Source organism: Rattus norvegicus, chromosome 1 (assembly GCF_036323735.1).
Source record: "Rattus norvegicus strain BN/NHsdMcwi chromosome 1, GRCr8, whole genome shotgun sequence".
NCBI lineage: Eukaryota > Metazoa > Chordata > Mammalia > Rodentia > Muridae > Rattus > Rattus norvegicus.
In genome coordinates, this window is record NC_086019.1 from 190,947,108 (window position 1) to 190,965,064 (window position 17,957).

General features: G+C 45.8%; 1 protein-coding gene across 9 annotated transcripts in view; it reads right to left on the reverse strand.

Annotated features, from left to right (window-relative positions):
* Tmem219 (transmembrane protein 219) overlaps positions 1-17,937 on the reverse strand; it is a 38,323-nt gene extending 20,386 nt beyond the window's left edge. The window contains exons 1-3 of one of the 9 annotated variants that reach the window (XM_063263297.1): positions 17,581-17,921; positions 13,611-13,646; positions 11,711-11,940 (exon numbers count right to left, since the gene is read on the reverse strand). The gene's annotated coding sequence lies outside the window, so the exon portion shown is untranslated. Of the gene's footprint in view, positions 1-7,198; positions 7,215-11,710; positions 11,941-13,610; positions 13,647-13,784; positions 13,973-16,628; positions 16,723-17,580 lie in introns of those variants that run through there. The other 8 variants (XM_063263271.1, XM_063263273.1, XM_063263306.1 and 5 more) reach the window with 8 other exon arrangements.
* Positions 17,938-17,957: the final 20 nt, after the last annotated feature.

Here is a 17,957-nt window from a genome sequence, read left to right on the forward strand (position 1 = left end):
TCCCCAACCCATCCAGGGCTCTTAATTGCTGAGCCCTCCCTCCAACTCCTGGAAAATATGTCCTTGAAATATCCTTCTACCCCCTGCACATGAGTGTCTAATACACGACGTCACGATGTACGTTCAGATGATGTTGGAGGAGATTATAAATTGGAACCTCTAGCAGGTCTTCAGGGTTAGCAAAGGCAGAAACTGAGGACTAAGCTAGAGTTGTAAATAAACTCTGTAGATGTGGGAATTCCAGCACACGGACTCTGCAAAGGCCTGGAGAGTGTTTCTTTTGACTTTTCCTCTCCTGTCTCCTCATCTCCTTAGATCTCCTTGCCCTGGGCACCTTCTTCTCTTTCTACCTACATAATAATATTAGAAGTGACCTGGTTTCAGTGAAAATATGTGAATCACACAGAGAACCAGCAAAATATTCTATTCACATAAAATAAAGTACCTGAGGGAGCACAGGATTGGGGGCTTTGGGTTCCCAAACAAAAACTTGAAATTAACTACTTATGAAGTCCTTGAAGGAATAAAGGAAATCATGGATAAAGAAGTAAAAGAAACCAGAAGAATGTTTCTCTCAATCAGTGGGATGGCTGGGGATGTAAATGTGTTGGCAGAATGATATCAGCACAGCACAGAATAGGCATGGGCACAAGCCTACAATCCTGGCACTCAGGAGTGGGAAGCAGGAGGATCAGGAACTTTGGACAGTGCTTGTTTGCTTCTTTGTTTTGAGACAGGTTCTCACTATGCAGTTCTTGGCTGTCCTATAACTCATTATGTAGATCAGGCTGACCTCAAACTCACAGAAATCTGCTTCCGCTTCCTGAGTGCTGCCATTAAATGTGTGTGCCACCATGCTCAGCCCAGGATCCAGTGCTTAAGGTCATCCTCGGCTACATATATCAAAGCCCGGGATACGTGAGACCCTCCCAAAGATGCAGCAGCAGGAGGAGGAGGAGGAGGGGAGTGAGGAGGAGGGGAGGGAGGAGGAGGGGAGTGAGGAGGAGGGGAGGGAGGAGGAGGGGAGGAAGGGGGAGGAGGAAGAAGAAGGAGGGGGAGGAGGAAGAAGGAGGGGGAGGAGGAAGAGGAGGAGGAGGAAGGAGGAAGAAGAAGAGGAGGAGGAGGAGGAGGTTATGAGAATGTAAGCTGGCCTCTTAGCATATACTATCCACCCCTCAACACCTCCCCTCCCCCGACACCTCCTCCCCCCCCAAAATAAAACACATAGAAGGGTGAAAGGAAGAAGAGACACGGAAGAGAGTATATGTGCAAAATGTACCCCCCCCCAAAAAAAAGAAACAAGCACAGAGTATACTAAAGAGGTTGAAAACCATGGCTAACTGGAATTTCTCCCAGGAGTACAGGTTCAAAACATAGGAATCAATTCCTGCACACACCTTTAATTCCAGCACTCAGGAGGGAGGGGCTGATGATGTCTTTGAGTTCAAGGCCATCTTGGTCTACAGAGTGAGTTCTAGGCCAATGAGGGCTACATCATGAGACCCTGCCTCAAAAACTGCAACAGCAAAAATCAACCCATGACACACAACAGATCACTAGAACAAAGGGTTAATGAAAACCTTTTCTTTTTCTGCTCTATATGGATATGGTGGCATAGAACTGTAATGCCAGCCAGCATGCAGGAGCTGTTAGTAGGAAGATCAGATGTTCAAGGCCAATGTTAGCTAAATACTTGATTTTTGAGGCCAAACAGAGGCAGTGTCTGAGAAAACTAAAACATAAAGAAAGAAGAAGAAACAGTACCAATAATAGTAGTCTCGTAGTGGTGGTCAAGCAAGGTGGCTCATGCTGCAATCCTAGCACTCAGGCAGAGATAGAAAACTCCAAGACCAAACCCAAGACCAGCCTGGGCTACATAGCAAGTTCCAGATCAGTCAGAGCTATGAAACAAGATTCTGTCTCAAAACAGTAGACAAAACAGAGGTGGCTCAGCAGTTCAAAGCACTGGCTGCTCTTCCAGAGGACCTGGGTTTAGTTCCCAGCACTCACATGAAAGCCAGCGATCATCTGAGTCCTAGCTACAGGGGATCTATTACCCTCTCCTCACATCCATGAGCACCGGGCACACAGATACATGCATGCAGGCAAAACACTCACACATAAAAATAACATTTTTAAGATTTATTTATTTTATGTATGTGAACACACTGTCGCTGTCTTCAGACACACCAGTAGAAACCATCAGATTCCATTACAGATGGTTGTGAGCCACCATGTGGTTGCTGGGAATTGAACTCATGACCTCTGGAAGAGCAGTCAGTGCTCTTAACCGCTGAGCCATCTCCCCAGCCCAAAATAACATTTTTAAAACAATAAAAACTGATAAGGGAAGAGAAAGGCCTTTGATAAGGTGCTCTCAAGATGGCTCCGTAGTTAAAAGCACTGATGCCTCTTTTAGAGGACCCAGGTTCAGTTCCCCGCACCCACACAGTGGCTCACAACATTTGTAACTCTAGTTCCAAGGAATTTCATGACCTCTTCTAGCCTCTAGGGCACTGCATGCATGTGGTACACAAACATAACCTGAAAGAAAATGTTAATACACACACAAAATAAAATGAAAAACAAAAAAAAAAGCCTTTTTGTAATAAAATGCTCATTAACCTACAAATGGAAAAGAACTTTCTCAAATACATCCAGTAGTAAGCACTTAGTACAGAAGAATTCTTACACAATACAGGTTAGAAACCCAGCAAGTAAAACACTCCCAAAACCTTTATCACATGGGGATCAAAGAGCAAATACTGGTCTGAACCGATGCCCCCCTTCCCAAAAAAAAAAAAACAAAAAAAACAAAAAAACAAAACAAAAACAAAAAAAAAAAACAAAAAAAACCACATCTATGTTAAAGATTCTGCCTGGCTGATTGACAAGATCAGAATTTTGTGTGTGGAGAGTTGGAATATTGCAGATCAACAGTCAAATTCTCTTGTGCTATCTTTAGTCCTCTTAATAGCCAATGTTGGCCCACCTCTGTGTCTGGCCTTACATCCTTCTGCCTGCCATGAGAAGCCCTTGGGATACATTACTTTAATAATTAGCTGGCTTCCACCAACCCTCTAAGGTAACATCTCAACAGAGATGGTCTTTCCCATAGCCCCGCCTACCTCCTCTTTCCTCAGGAAGATTTGAAAAGTGCCCTGAGGCCTGTGAGATCCAGGAGAAAGTGTGGATGGCCAGCCCAATGACGTGAAGTACTGCCTGACCCTCTGATGGTGGAGAGAGCCCTACAAACTCAAACTCTTCTCTGACCCATATGCACTCACATGCACAATCTTAGAATCCTTGATTTATGCCTTCCTCATGTTCTATAACCATAAAAACTTTATCAAACCGTTACTAAATTGGAACATGGTGTGGGGGCAACCCAGATCTGCATTTCTGGGTCATTGTTTCTTATATTAGTCTCAACGATGAACTGTTTTGTTGTTTGTTTGTTTTTGCTTTTGTTTTGAAACAGAGTTTCTCTGTCTTGGTTATCCCAAAAGTCACTCTGTAGACCAGGCTGGCCTTGAACAGAAAGATCTGCCTGCCTGGGGCTGGGGATTTAGCACAGTGCTAGAGCGCTTACCTAGGAAGCGCAAGGCCCTGGGTTCGGTCCCCAGCTCCAAAAAAAAGAACCAAAAAAAAAAAAAAAAAAAAAAAAAAAGATCTGCCTGCCTTCACCCCCTGAGTGCCGGCATTAAAGGTGTACGCCACCACCTCCTGGCTGATAAACTATCTTTTATTCCCTTTGATGGGAGAGCCATAAAATATCTTTGTGTTGACTCGGGAGGGAAATTTGGCTGCACAATACCTTTAGCAACACTTCTCACACGTTAGCATCAGCGAATCCACACTGGAACGAAGCCTTACAAAGACAAAGAATAGGCAAGGCCTTTAATCAAATCTCAGTCCTCCTGAGGCTCAGGGAATCCAATTTAGTAAAACTTGTACGTGGGATTACTGGGGGTTGGGGGTGGCTTTGCCAAATGTGCAGTCCTGAGAACAGCAGGGATCTGTGCTGAAGAACAAGACACAAATGGAGACAAGAGAAAACCCTGCTCGGACCTGAGGGTAAGGCCCCAGGGGGATGGCATGCATTTCCCACAGACTGTGGCAAACCCCCGAATTGTTGCTCAGCATTTATTGGCCATCTTTAGTTGATGTTGTAGGGAAAAATACATCAACCTAGATATCAGAATAGCTCAGCTGAGTTGTCTCAGAAGGGCTAGAAATTTGTTATGATTTCAGATGTGTTCTATCACCTCACTGCTAAAAACCTCATGAGGCACAGCCCTCAGGTCATCGTGGCAGAATCCAGGATGCTCTTGATCTGGAAAACTGTATTTGGGTGAAGGTCAAACCCTAAAGTTTAACGTTTAAGAAAATAACAGGTCAGAAGGGGGAGGAGAAAAGAGAGGAAAAAGTTCAACTTAAAACAAAGGCTGACTATACATTGCTCAATATAAAAGAAATACAAAGGCTAAGAGAACATCATTGGTCACTTGGGAATGCAGACCAATGCATAATTAGAGGGCTGGCAGTGGTGGGCACTCTTTAAATACCAGCACTTGGGAAGCAGAGGCAGACAGTTCTCACGAGTATGAAACCAGCCTGGGGGCTGGAGAGGTGGCTCAGCGGTTAAGAGTACTGACTGCTCTTCCAGAGGTCCTGAGTTCAAATCCCAACAAACACATGGTGGCTCGCAACCATCTGAAGTGGAATCTGATGCCCTCTTCTGGTGTGTCTGAAGACAGCTACAGTGTACTCACATACATTAAATAAATCATATTTAAAAAAAAAAAAAAGAAATTAGCCTGTCTCAAAGAAAGGAAAGGTGGCTAGGGCTGGGGAGACGGCATGGAGGGGATAGAGCTTGCTGTGAAAGCACACAGGTCTGTGTTCAATCCCTGGAACCCACACAAAGGTGTGAGAGGAAGCCCTGGCCTGTCATCTCATGACTTTCATGGCAGAAACAAATCCTCGGAAGCTCATGGTCCAGCTACCTTGTATCTGCCACAGCAAACACAGAGACCCTGAAGGCATGGGCTGACAGCCAAGGTTGCTCTGTGACTTCCACAAGTATGTCCAGATGTGGTGCACGCACACACACACTTTGTATGGTTTTTGTTTGTTGTTTGTGTTGTTGTTGTTTATTTGGGAGTTTGTTATGTGATTTTTAGTCAGGTAGACCAGGCGAGACTGAAACTCACTGTGAAATAGCTCTTAAAGGAAAGTAAGTATTGACATTTGTGGAGCATTGAAAGCCCTTGCCCACAGTTGCATGCACTGTGGAGAGCAGATTGGCAGCTCCTGGATAAATTAACCATAGAATTACCGGGTGGTCATGCAATTTCACCGCTAAACACACATCGAGTTTGAAAACAGGTATTGAAAGGAACATTGAAATGAAAATGAAATTGATGTGAGCACTATAAACAGACAAGGATCCGCATACAACAGCACATCTTTCAGCCTTAAAGGAACCGCCAGAGCTGGGGAGCTGTGGAGTTGGAGGAGTCATGGCTGCTCTTCCAGAGGACCCCAGTACCTATATGGGGAGGGGAGTTAAAACCTCCTACGACTCAAGCTCCAAGAAATGAGGCCTTTTCTGCCTCTGAAGGCACCCCTCCTGTCCACACACGTGTGGTATTCACACAAATGCACATATATATACATAAAGATAAATTTTTTTTTTAAAAAAAAGGAAGCTGGCCAGCATGCTGGAGCCTGAAGAGGCCTTTGTGGACATGATTTTAAGTGAGATATACCAGGCACGAACAGGCAAACATTCTGTGCTCTCTTATTTCAGATACTCAAAGGAGTCAGGAAGAATAAACAATGTTTGCCTAGGGTTGGGGGAAGGGGAAATGCTTAATTTGCTTCAAGTTGGGAAGAAGAAGTAAGTGCTGGAGACGGGTGGGGGTGATGGTTGTCTCTGGGCTGTACATTCAAAACCAGTTAACTAGTAAAGCTTTTTTATTTTATGTGTGTTTTGCTAAATAAAAAGTGGAAACTGATTGGATAATAAAGATGCCTATACCCTGTAGCTGGGCAGATGAGAGGTAGGCAGGGCTTTGGTTCCCAGGCTTGTCTGAGGCAGAGACCAAGGAAAGAAAGGGGAAGTGGCCATGCCATGGGGTAGACAGACTGTGAGCGCATGGTCATGAGGGACAGCCAGATGGGGTAGGAGCGGCCCAGGCGGAACAGGGCAGTGATATCCCGGGGTTTCTGACAGGGAAGTAGACAAAATAGCACAGAGGGCTGATATCTGCCCAGCTCCAGTGCTTTAAGGCTTATTATAACTATAAAGGGCTTGTGTCTTTTTTTTTTTTAAGATTTATTTACTAAGTACACTGTAGCTGACTTCAGACACACCAGAAAAGGGCATCAGATCTCATTACAGATGGTTGTGAGCCACCATGTGGTTGCTGGAATTTGAACTCAGGACCTCTGGAAGAGCAGTCAGTGCTCTTAACCACTGAGCCATCTCTCCAGCCCAGGTTTGTGTCTTTTATTTGGGAACTAAATGATCTAACATAGAGTAGAAGCCCCCAAAGAGTATTTACCACCAGAAATCAGACTCCTTTCGGCTGTTTCCTTTCCCTCTGCTCAAGCACACGAGCACCTACGGTTTAACCATCCCCTGGTGTCTAGTGTGAAGAGCTCCAATACCACAAGCATAAACATTTCAGACACCGTGGACAGCTCCACCACATCTGTAGGTCACATACGGAGAGCAAGACTCAGTTCTGCTGTATCTACGGTGTGCACCGGCCCTGCTCTGGAGAGCAAGACTCAGTTCTGCTGTATCTACGGTGTGCACCGGCCCTGCTCTGCCCTGCAGTTCCCCACCTTGAATGACATCACTATCTGCACGCATACAGCCATAACTTAGGGCTCTTCCTTTTTTCCTCTTGCCCCAGCCCCTTGGATGAAATTTGTCTCCAAATTTTTTGTCTCACAGACATTGCTCAAATCTGTCTGTCCGTCCATCCATCTGTCCATCCGTCCATCCTTACGCACCCACCCACCCATCCATTTATCTATCTACTGAGATTGGTCCTGCTATATATTCAGGCAGGTCCCCTAACTTTCTTTTTCTTCCTCTTCCTCTTCTTCCTCCTCCTCCTCCCTCCTCCTCCTTTTCCTCTTCCTCTTCTTTTGGAGGCAGTCTCCCATTATCCAATCTGACCTTGAATTTGCCATGTAGCCAAGTCTTGACCTCCTTATCCTCCTGCTTCCACTTTCCACTGCCAGGCTCAACTAGCCTTGAACTTGTGATCCTCTAGCCTCAGTCTTTGCAATTATGGATGTCCACCGCAGGGCCAGGGATCAATCTCTTGTTTAGATTGTTGAAATCATCTCAAACTTCCCTGAAATTCTCTCAGAGGCAGTGAGGTCATTCTAGACTTGGCTACTGAGCAGTTCTCACAGCAGGTGTGGTTGGCTCATGGGCTTGGCAGGTCCTGAGGTCCTCCACCTGCCCCTCTGCAGCAGCACACACTCTGTGTCCTCCTTGGCTTTGAGCTGACCCACAGCTCAACACTCCCCAAGCAGAAGTTGTGGTTTCACCGAGTTGGCCAATGCATGGCATCAATGGCTCCCACCCAGGCACGTCTGACAAACTCCTCTCTATTGTTCTCAACAGTGAATTTGTTTTTCACCTCAGAGAACCTCCTCACATATTTCATATCTACTTGACATCTCCACATGGCTGTCAAACAGAGCTCTAAAGCTTAACACAGCGCCAGTTTTGGGGGGTTTTTGTTTGTTTGTTTGTTTTGTTGTTGTTTTTTTTACATTTTATTTATTTTGCATGTGATTCCACAAAGTTGTCCTCTGACTTCCACACATACTGTAGCAGGCATACTCACTCACCCATGTCATACATAAACACAAAATAACAATAAGTAAAAAAAAAAAAGACTATGAGGGTGACAGGATCTATCTTCTTCATTTCTATACTGACATTTCTAACCTTCTATCTGATATATTATAAATTTGTGGAGGGATGAGACAAGATCTCACTATGTGTCCCTGACTGGCCTGGAACTCAAAGAGATCTGCCTGCCTCTGCTGGGATTAAAGGTGGTCACCAATTTTATGGATTCAGACCAGGACAAGCCCAGGAGCCAGGCTGCTCTTTCCCCAGAGGCTCTTCCCTACATAATCCAGACATCTTGGCCTCCAGCTCGCTCCCCCCATCCCCCTTCTCCATGGTGACTTCCCTGGCCTCCTTCCCTGGGGCCAGTGAACTCACTAGAGAGCAGCTTCCCAATAAACATGCATCTAATATAATCTAATCTAGTTTGAACTGTTGCAGTAAATATTAAAAAATGGCTAAACGTTTTATTCTGAGCTGGTGCCAGCCCCCGTAGGGCCACATAGCATGCGGGGTACTTTTATCTTATCAGCTCCTTATCAACTGGTTGCGAGTTTCTTGTGTGGATGTCTTGTGGATTGAGAATTTAATATATAAATCTGATTGTTGGGTTGCAGTTTGTTGAGTCTCGGGTAGCTGGAACCAGAGAGCTCTCAGCTATCGGACAGTGGCTGGGAGGGATACTGATCAGAGATAAATCATGGTTAGTTCCATATGGCCAGAAAGACCAGCATTCAAGATCCTGGTACCTTGAACAGCTTGAGGATTGCCTGGGTCTGAGAGTACTTGGAGGCAGAGTGGAGCTGAGACAATAAATGTACCCCGCATGCCATGTGGCCCTACGGGTGCTGGCACTAGTGAGGGATAAAAGATTTAGTCATTTTTGAATATTTACCACAACACTGAACTGGCTCTTTTCACCTGTGGAGAAATAACTTATCACTTGGCTGACATATTATAGATATTTGACTATTTTGATGGAAAAAAAAAAGAACACAAACCACATCGAGATCAAAAACCTGTGTTGGTGAGGACAGAAACAAGTGTTAATGTGGATGGGGATAAGCCTACTCATAATGGTGCTGGCAAAGGGGGTGGGGGTGGGGGGACAATCCACTCATAACCTTGACAGGAGCTTAAAGAGACTCATACTTTCTTAAGGACAGGCTGAGAATCACTGAAGCTAAATGCAATCTTTGATTCGAAATTCTACCGTAAGGAACTTATGCTTCCCTCTCTATCTGGAGATGGTAGCCATGGCCTGACCATACAAACAAGCATTCTACCCTTGAGAGGCATCCACCACATTTAGGAGTTCCTTTGACAAATCTTCTCAGGTGTTGCAAGATGATTACTGCAACCCTGTTTATAACAGACCTGAAACAGACCTGGTTGATCTGTCAGTGAAAGCCTTTAGCAAACCATGGTGTATCCACAATAGAGCACCCTGCGGCCACTAAATAGGGTGAGTTGCATCTGTATGTGAAATAAGTCTGAGACATAGCAAGTGGAATCAACACAGCATAAAGATACATACAGTATGCCAGCATGTGTGTTGAATAAAAAGATTATATATATAACCATATATGTAGAATGTTAGAGAAAGAGAAATTCTGGCCAGTGGTTGCTTGTGAAGAGAATAAATGGATTCTAGATATTGGATATTCTTATTCTTAAATCTTTTCAATAATTACTAAATAATTTTAAGCAATAAAAGAAGCCGGGCATTTTGGTACACACCTTTAATGCCAGCAGAGAATTTAACCCAGCATTTTGAGGGCAGCCTGGTCTACACAATGAATTCTAGGCCAACCAGGGCTATATACTAAGATAGATCCTGGCTCAAAAACAAACAAAAATAACAGCTAAGTAATAAAAGAAGAAGAGTCAGGCCGGGGTTGTGTTTTGGGTGTCACAGCGTAGGCCACATCCCTTGCTATGGCATCCTGCTGTATGAACCATTTTCCCACAGAGCTCTGTTTACTCCCCTTGGAGAAAGCATTGGTCCAAGGGTGTAGTTCAGAGCCCTCAAGGACATTAAGCCAACAGCCTGCTTTGAGACGCTTGAGATATCCTGAGCATATGTGGTGACCAGGATGAGGGATACTCTGTGGGGTTTTCATTGTTTTTCTGACCCTGCTTTTAAACCCTGAGCTATCTTGGAATAAAAGCTTCAGAGAAACCCCATAAAGGACTCTTCACAGTATTGCCTAGAGTCTCCTGGTTCTGTCGAATCTCAAAATTGACTCATTTCCTCAGCAACAGGCAGGTCTTCATAGATAAAGCATAAATTTAATAGGTGGGGACCCTGAGTTCAATTCCAGCACTATGCAGACACGAAAAGAGAGAAATGAGGTAATCGGAGTCCTTAAAACTGCTCCTCTGGGGGGCTGGAGAGATGGCTCAGCGGTTAAGAGCACTGACTGCTCTTCCAGAGGTCATGAGTTCAATTCCCAGCAACCACATGGTGGCTCACAACGATCTGTAAAGAGACAGCTACAGTGTACTTATATATAATAAATGATTAAATCTATTAAAAAAACTGCTCCTCTGGACAAAGAACTTTAGCCCTCTTTCTGATAGAACTGCTTAACACAAAACTGTTAAGTCTTTCGTAGCCTCTGTATTTCTTGGTTCTCTGTTATCTATATATGGCATGGGGCGGGGACTGTATATTTCTGTTTGCTTGTTTTTCAAAATGAGCAGCTTGGCCCAGGATGGGAGAAAGAGAAAGGACTGGAGCGGAGGTCTGTAGTGTGACCTTGACCCTCCTCGTGACATGTGGCCCTGGTCCAGTGGACTATGTTCAGAGAAACTTGATTAGAAGTGCTGTTAAGAGCCACGTGGATGGTTAAAGACATAGCTCTGTACCAAAGTGCTCGCCCAGCAGAGACCGGACCCTGCGTCCAATCCCCAGCCCTGTGATATACAGTCATTTCCTGGGAGTGGGCATAGGCCTGTAATCTCAGCACTTGAGAGGTAGAAGCAAAGGCTCAGCCTCGTCCTCCACTATGTACCATGCTGGAGACCAGCCTGGCCTATATGGCATGCTCTCTCAAACAAGCCATCAAGAGTCGCACAGTATGTCAGGGGCAGCCAAAGATCCCCGGGTGTGACTCCAGTCCAGATGGTAGTTCTAGGTGATCGATCTCCTCTACAGCCCAGCCTTGTGTGAGGGGTGTGGGAAGATGGTCTTCATTCCATGCACTTTAGGCTGGCTTGAGTCAGGACTAGCTTGTTCTAAGGAAACTGCATGGTTAGGCTGGGTCCACAGGGCAGGAAAAAGGGAACAGGTAGAGCTCTGGTGGGCCTAAGGTTTTTCAGGACTCACCTAGGTGCTCAGAGGAAGGCGAAGTTCCAAGGAGATTTTGGAGACTAGTATGAGTGGCATATTGTCAGGGGTGCAGAAAAGCGACTTAGTGAGCAAGAAAACCATCAGTCAGCCTTTCTGTCCCTCCCTACCACACAGGCCTAAGCAGCCACTATAGAGCTGGGGATGCTCTCAGCAGAAGAGAACTTGCTTAGAGGATCAAGGCCCTGGGTTCAATCTTTAACACCCAAAATAACAGAGAAGCACTGATGTCCCTGCTTCTGGTTCCAGGGCTGGATGAACGAACCCTATAAGGATTCCCTAGCCGACAAACTTGGTGATGGTGGAATTACTTCTAGGCCAGACTGGTCTACACACATTCACAGACCAGCAGAGCTCTTAAAGACTGGGACTTAGTACACAAGGCCCCTCTCTTTCTCTCTCCTCTGGACTCTCCCTACATGCCTGGCCCAAGCCCAAGCCCCACCCCCATATCCCCAAGAAGCCCTTACCTGCTGTAGCTCCTCTCTCTCCTCCTCCAGAGGAAGCGTGAAGCCAGGAAGCAGCACAACGCTGCCAAGCCTGGAGAGTCCCCCAGATTCTTCTGTGGTTAGGCCAGCTGTATTAAAATGAACTTTGTTCCCCCGAGGATTTGCTCATGGAGGTGTTATTGTGTACTTGGCTGCAGTTCCCATAGCTACAGGCTCACAGCGAGAAGGGAATGGGTATACACCAGCGGTTTCTGTAAAATAGGAATTTGACCTCATTTATAGTCAAATATGCAGCAGAAACTCTTGCATATGGTCTAACTTGAATAGAGTTCAAAGAGTTCTGAATGACAATCAGAAAAAACATTAAATAAAATATCCATGTTGAAGTATGGATTTTATCCCTGACTCAACCCAGGTGCATTATAGCTTTGAATTGGTCATCAAGAAATTAATGTCTACGTATGGATGGTAGACCATTCCACTGAAAGTCTTCGGATTTATGGCCTACAGGCCAGATCTAATTAATTTTGGCCACAGTGATTAAAATTTTGTTTTGGGAGCCACGTATGGTAGTACATATCTTTAATCCAAGCACTTGGGAGGCAGATAGAGAATTATGAGTTTTTGGTCTACATCATGTGTTCCATGCAAGCCAAGGCTATATAGTAAGACTCTGATTTTTTTTAATTGTTTTGGGTCAAGTTAAAAAAAAAATCTGAGTCAGGCAGTTGTGGAGCACAGCTTTAAACCAAGCACTTAGCAAGAGGCAGAGGCAGAGGCAGAGGCAGAGGCAGAGGCAGAGGCAGAGAGGCAGAGGCAGAGAGGCAGAGGCAGAGAGGCAGAGGCAGAGGCAGAGAGGCAGAGGCAGAGAGGCAGAGGCAGAGGCCAAGGCAGAGAGGCAGAGGCAGAGGCAGAGGCAGAGAGGCAGAGGCAGAGGCAGAGAGGCAGAGGTAGAGAGGCAGAGGCAGAGGCAGAGGCAGAGAGGCAGAGGCAGAGAGGCAGAGGCAGAGGCAGAGAGGCAGAGAGGCAGAGGCAGAGGCAGAGGCAGAGAGGCAGAGGTAGAGAGGCAGAGGCAGAGGCAGAGGCAGAGGCAGAGAGGCAGAGGCAGAGGCAGAGGCAGAGAGGCAGAGGCAGAGAGGCAGAGGCAGAGAGGCAGAGGCAGAGGCAGAGAGGCAGAGGCAGAGAGGCAGAGGCAGAGGCAGAGGCAGAGGCAGAGGCAGAGGCAGAGGCAGAGGCAGAGGCAGAGGCAGAGGCAGAGGCAGAGGCAGAGGCAGAGGCAGGCAGATCTCTGAGATCAAGGCCAGCCTGTTCTACAGAGAGTTCCAGGACAGCCAGCCAGGGCGACGCAGAAAAACTCTGTCTTGAAAAACCCAAATAGGTACATAGATATTTACCTGTCTTTTTTTTTTTTTTTTTTTTCCGGAGTTGAGGACCGAACCCAGAGCCTTGTGCTTGCTAGGCAAGCGCTCTACCACTGAGCTAAATCCCCAACCCCTGGTACATAGATAGATAGTCAGACAGATTTTTTAAAAAATTAAAAAAAAATCTGTATATTTGGACATGAGTGAGATGCATCAGTAGAGAAAGGCCCTGGCTTCCAAGGCTGATGGTTCCATCCTTGTAACCATTGCGGTGACAGGAGAGAACTGACAAACACGCACATGCAAACACATGCATATGCATGGGAGAAAGAAAGGGAGGGTGGGATTAGAAGCTCAGGGTCATCCTCAGCTACACAGTAAGTTTGAGGCCAGCCTGAATTATAAGAGATTCTGCCTCAATAAACAATGAAACAAAGAAAATTCAGTATCATTCGCTAAAAACCCAAAGTTGTCTTGTGTCGGGCCACCAGGAATACACCAAACATTGAATAAAGCAAGTGGGGGGGCTGGGGATTTAGCTCAGTGGTTAGAGCGCTTACCTAGGAAGCGCAAGGCCCTGGGTTCGGTCCCCAGCTCTGAAAAAAAGAACCAAAAAATAAATAAATAAATAAATAAAGCAAGTGGGGTTTGGGATTCCTAAGAAAGGACAAGACAGTCTAGGGAAGCACGAGGCAGCAGCTGAAGGTGTAGAAATGACTTACCATAGGACTTACATGTATTGGGTTTCTAGGATTTGGACAGGGGTTTTGTTCGGCTTGGAGCACTGTCAGGAAGCACGAATAACTCTGGTTGAACATGTTCTATCTGAATGAAGAGCAAAGGCCCCGTCAGGCTCTCTAGCTCCTCTAGGTAAGGCAGATGGAGCCTGGACTTGATCACACAGCCTGCCTCTTCTCCAGGATTTTGCTAATCAGGAGAATATGGCGCAAACATTTGTAGTAGGACTAAGATAAATGTCCCCTCCCTTTGTTGCAGGGCGCTCTGTGGCATGACAAAGGCTGTTCTGTAGCCTTTGGCACAGGTCAGAGAACACCAAACAATAGCATCATGCATAGTCTCAGGAAACAAAAACAGTTAGAAACCCTACAACAGAGCCCGAAGCCAGTTTGGTCTGCTTCTTTGTCTGTTTTGCTTTGTTTCGTTTGGTTTCTTTTCGTTTCTCTAGACAGGGTTTCTCTGTGTAGCCATGGCTATTCTGGAACTCACTCTGTAGACCAGGCTGGCCTCAGACCCAGACCCTCTGCCTCCTGAATGCTAGGATTAAAACTGTGTGCCACCTCCTCAGGTTCAGTTTGGTTCTTTTGTGCAGGTGCTAGGTGGTGAACTGGATTTCCTCTTGTGGGCTTCATTCTGTGAGCACTGACCCACAGCTGTAGGCCTAGTCCCACATCTGTCTTTTTAAAAGCTCCAAGTGAGTTTCTTTTCTTTCTTAAAGATTTATTATTTTTGTGTATCCGCGTCTCTGTTCGGATGCCTTTGGAGGTCAGAGGAGGGTTTTGAACCTCTGGAGCTGGACTTACATATGGTTGTGAGTCACACAACTTGGGTCGCAGGCACTGGAGTCTGCTCCAGCCGTGGCTGCTTTCTCTGTCAGCACAGTCACAGAGGGCTCTACCAGAGCTGCAGTGTGCAGGCACAGCAGGGAGCGTCTGCTGCAGCCAGCATTTCCTTTGGTCAATGGATGTAAATGGAAACTGGTTTTAAGGTTCTAAGTAAAAGGTGTGTTCTTTGCGTTGCTGGGGGTGAGTTTTGGATCACCTTTTCCAGTAGCATCATCCCTTTTCAGAGAAGTTTAGCCCATGTGTGTGCATAAGAGACTTCAGTCATCCCTGCTGGGAGACAAGAGTAGCCTATTTTCTCATTTTAGAAATTTCTGGGTATCATTTTCATGAAAATGTGGCCCACCAGAGAAAAGGTCACTTAAAATATCTGAAGACCCTAACAAATATCCAAAACATACATGTCCATATGTAGAAGGAAAGAAAAAAAGCCAACAAGTAGGACCAAGTAGGGTATAGGTCACATGGGTGGGGTCTAGGTATCACGCATCACAAAAGGCATGAGCAACTTTTCATCTCCTGCAGTGGACAGAGTCATTCTCACTTGGTGACTTAGATCCTAGGAACTCTGGCTTTTAAGAGGGCTAACCTGGGCATTCAAGCAACTGCTTTTAAGCCCAGTGCTTGGGAAGCCGAGGCAAGCAGCTCTTTGTGAGCTCCAGGCCAGACTGGTCTACAGAGTGAGACCCTAGCATACAGAGCAAGTGTGTGTGTGTGTGTGTGTGTGTGTGTGTGTGTGTGTGTGTGTGTGTGTGTGTGTGTTGGGGGGTGCAGGGGGACTGGAAAACAGTCTCCTATAGCAAAGAGAGCCCAGATGTTATATTAGTTCTTGTTCCTGACAGGCCAGGATTTACTTACTACTTACTTACTTAGGTACTATGTATTTTTCTGAGACAGGCTTTCTCTGTGCAGTTATGGATGTCCTGGAACTTGCTGGATCTAAAGGTGTGTGCCACCATGCCAAGCTTGGGGACAGATTTTATTAGGATTATAATTGTCTCAGCAGAAGCTTCAGGTCCAATTTTTACAAGACCAAAGCTTAAAATTAATTTTGTAAAATAAAACACCCCAAAAATACCCTAAGAATGGAGCTATGAAAGGTGTCTTCATTAGGGTCTTATTGCTCTGGGAGAACATCCAGTGTTGTTTTATTTCTGAGCCATCTCTCCAGCCCCAGGACGTGGAAATAATTGTCACTGGTTATCTTAGTGATTGTTATGTGGGCTAGGATGTAGAGTGCTTGCCTAGCATTCACAGATCCCTGGACTTGATACCTAGAACCACATAAGCTGAGTGTGGCAGTGTGCATGTGTACTGTCACTTGGGGGCAGAAGTTCAAGGTCATCTTTGGCCGTATATCAAGTTTGAAGCTAGTTTGGCATATATGAAACAACCCACTCCTCCCCCTCAATCTTATCTACAGGGTGAATGAATCAGGGCTAATTAGTATGTGTAAAAAGCACAGGGATCTCTAAGACCTTCAGTAGCCTGCAGAGTCAAGAAGGCAGTTCAGTTCATCAGGACTGTTGGTCCTGTGTTGGTTCGAACTTTAAAGTTTGACCCCAACTAGTTTATCCATATTTAAGCACATCACAATCTGGTGAAAACCTTTTCCGGTGATAACTCAATTTTATGTTCACAAAAAAGCATACCTAAGTAAATCTCTTTGAGGAACAAAGAAAACTAAATACAGGTCAAATGCAGAAAAACAAATTTACAACTCTCTTCAGGGGAGGATCAGATGCTGGAAAAGTCCCTAGCCACACAGATAAAGCCCAGGCCACCAGGTTAGTCACCACCTGCTTCCAGCTTTCTGGAAGGTCTATCATTCCCTCCCTTGCAGGAACAATCTTGTGTGCTTAACATTACAGACTCCCCAACTGTTTATCTGTGAGTGCAAAGGCCCCTCCCTCCATGCCTCCTGCGGTAAAGAATTAACATTTGTAGGAGATGGTTATATTTGGTCATTTTGTGTTTGGTTATGATTATGGTTCTTACCTGCCAGAGTGTGAATTTGTCTGAAATTGGTGTTTTGTGAAACTGAGCTGAACAAGACACCACCGCAGCCTCATTATGGGTGCTGGGCAAGTTCCTGGCAACAGCAAAGATTCAGGGAGGAGGGTGCAAGTTCCAGTCAGGAACTGCTTTTTCCTTTTCACAGCCATACTTGCTGTGGGGAAGCAGGACTGGCAACTCCTTTTGGCAGAGTCTCTTCATTACTAGACACACTTCTAATATCTTCTAACAAGTCCACTTTGCTTCTCCACACCTCTACCTCTCCACAGCTAACACTAGATTTGCACCCCTGATCAAGCAGTAAAAGAACCAACCAGACCCAGAAAGAGAAGCTTTGCCAAGGTCTTCCAGTTAGCTGGTGACGGGGTTAAAACTTAAATGCTGACTTTGGAGTTTTTCTCCTTTTCTTTTTATTTTTTCAACACAGAGTCTATGTAGACTAGGGCTGACCTTGAACTCAAAGAGCCACCTGCTTTTGCTTCCTGAGCCACCATTGCCCAGGTTGACTTTGGTTTTCCATCCAAGCAAAACCTTCCAGACAATAGGGCATGCTGTTAAATATCTCAGCTATCAGCTTCTAAAGTGATTTAAAAACTAAAGACCTTTTGTTCACAGTGTGCTCTACCTTCTTTCTTCTTTTTGGGGGTTCTATGGAAGGACTCATGACAGCTGGGATTCTAAGATCTTCCCTAGCTTGTCCAGTCTTATTCTTGTAATGGCCACCTTCCTGCCTAATGGCCCTCCTTTTGCTTTGAGATACTTAAGACTGTGTAGACCAGGATCTCCTGGAACCCATAATCTTCCTTCCTCAGCCTCCAGGGCTAAAATCAGTTATATGTGGCTCAGGTCCCTACCCTTCTCCCTACAGGGAACTCTGCATCCCACCTCCACACAGGCGCTACTTTTCATCATCTCCTCCCTTAGGCCTTCTAACCTGTGAGTCCTCTGGAAACCCTAAGGCTTCGTTGGAGAACTTTCTTTTTGTTGTTGTTGTTGACTGTTCTTCGTACAGTCTGTCAAGTGCACTGGGTTGGGCTAGGGAAACCATGCTCAACCTCCAGCCTTTGAGCTTGTTTCCTTTCACGCGAATGAAACGCTTCTGAAACCGTCACAGGCTGCGGTCCTCTCCGTTCACATAAACAAGGGGCAAAGGGACCTTAGACGCTTTCTCCATCCAGGTTCCTGACTCTCCCCAGAGAACCATACCCCAAAACCGCATGCTGGACTGCAACGGCGCCACCGACTGCGCACGCCCCAGCTCTTGGCTCCGCCCCCAAGACGCGGCCTCCAGCCTGGCCGCGCCTGCGCAGC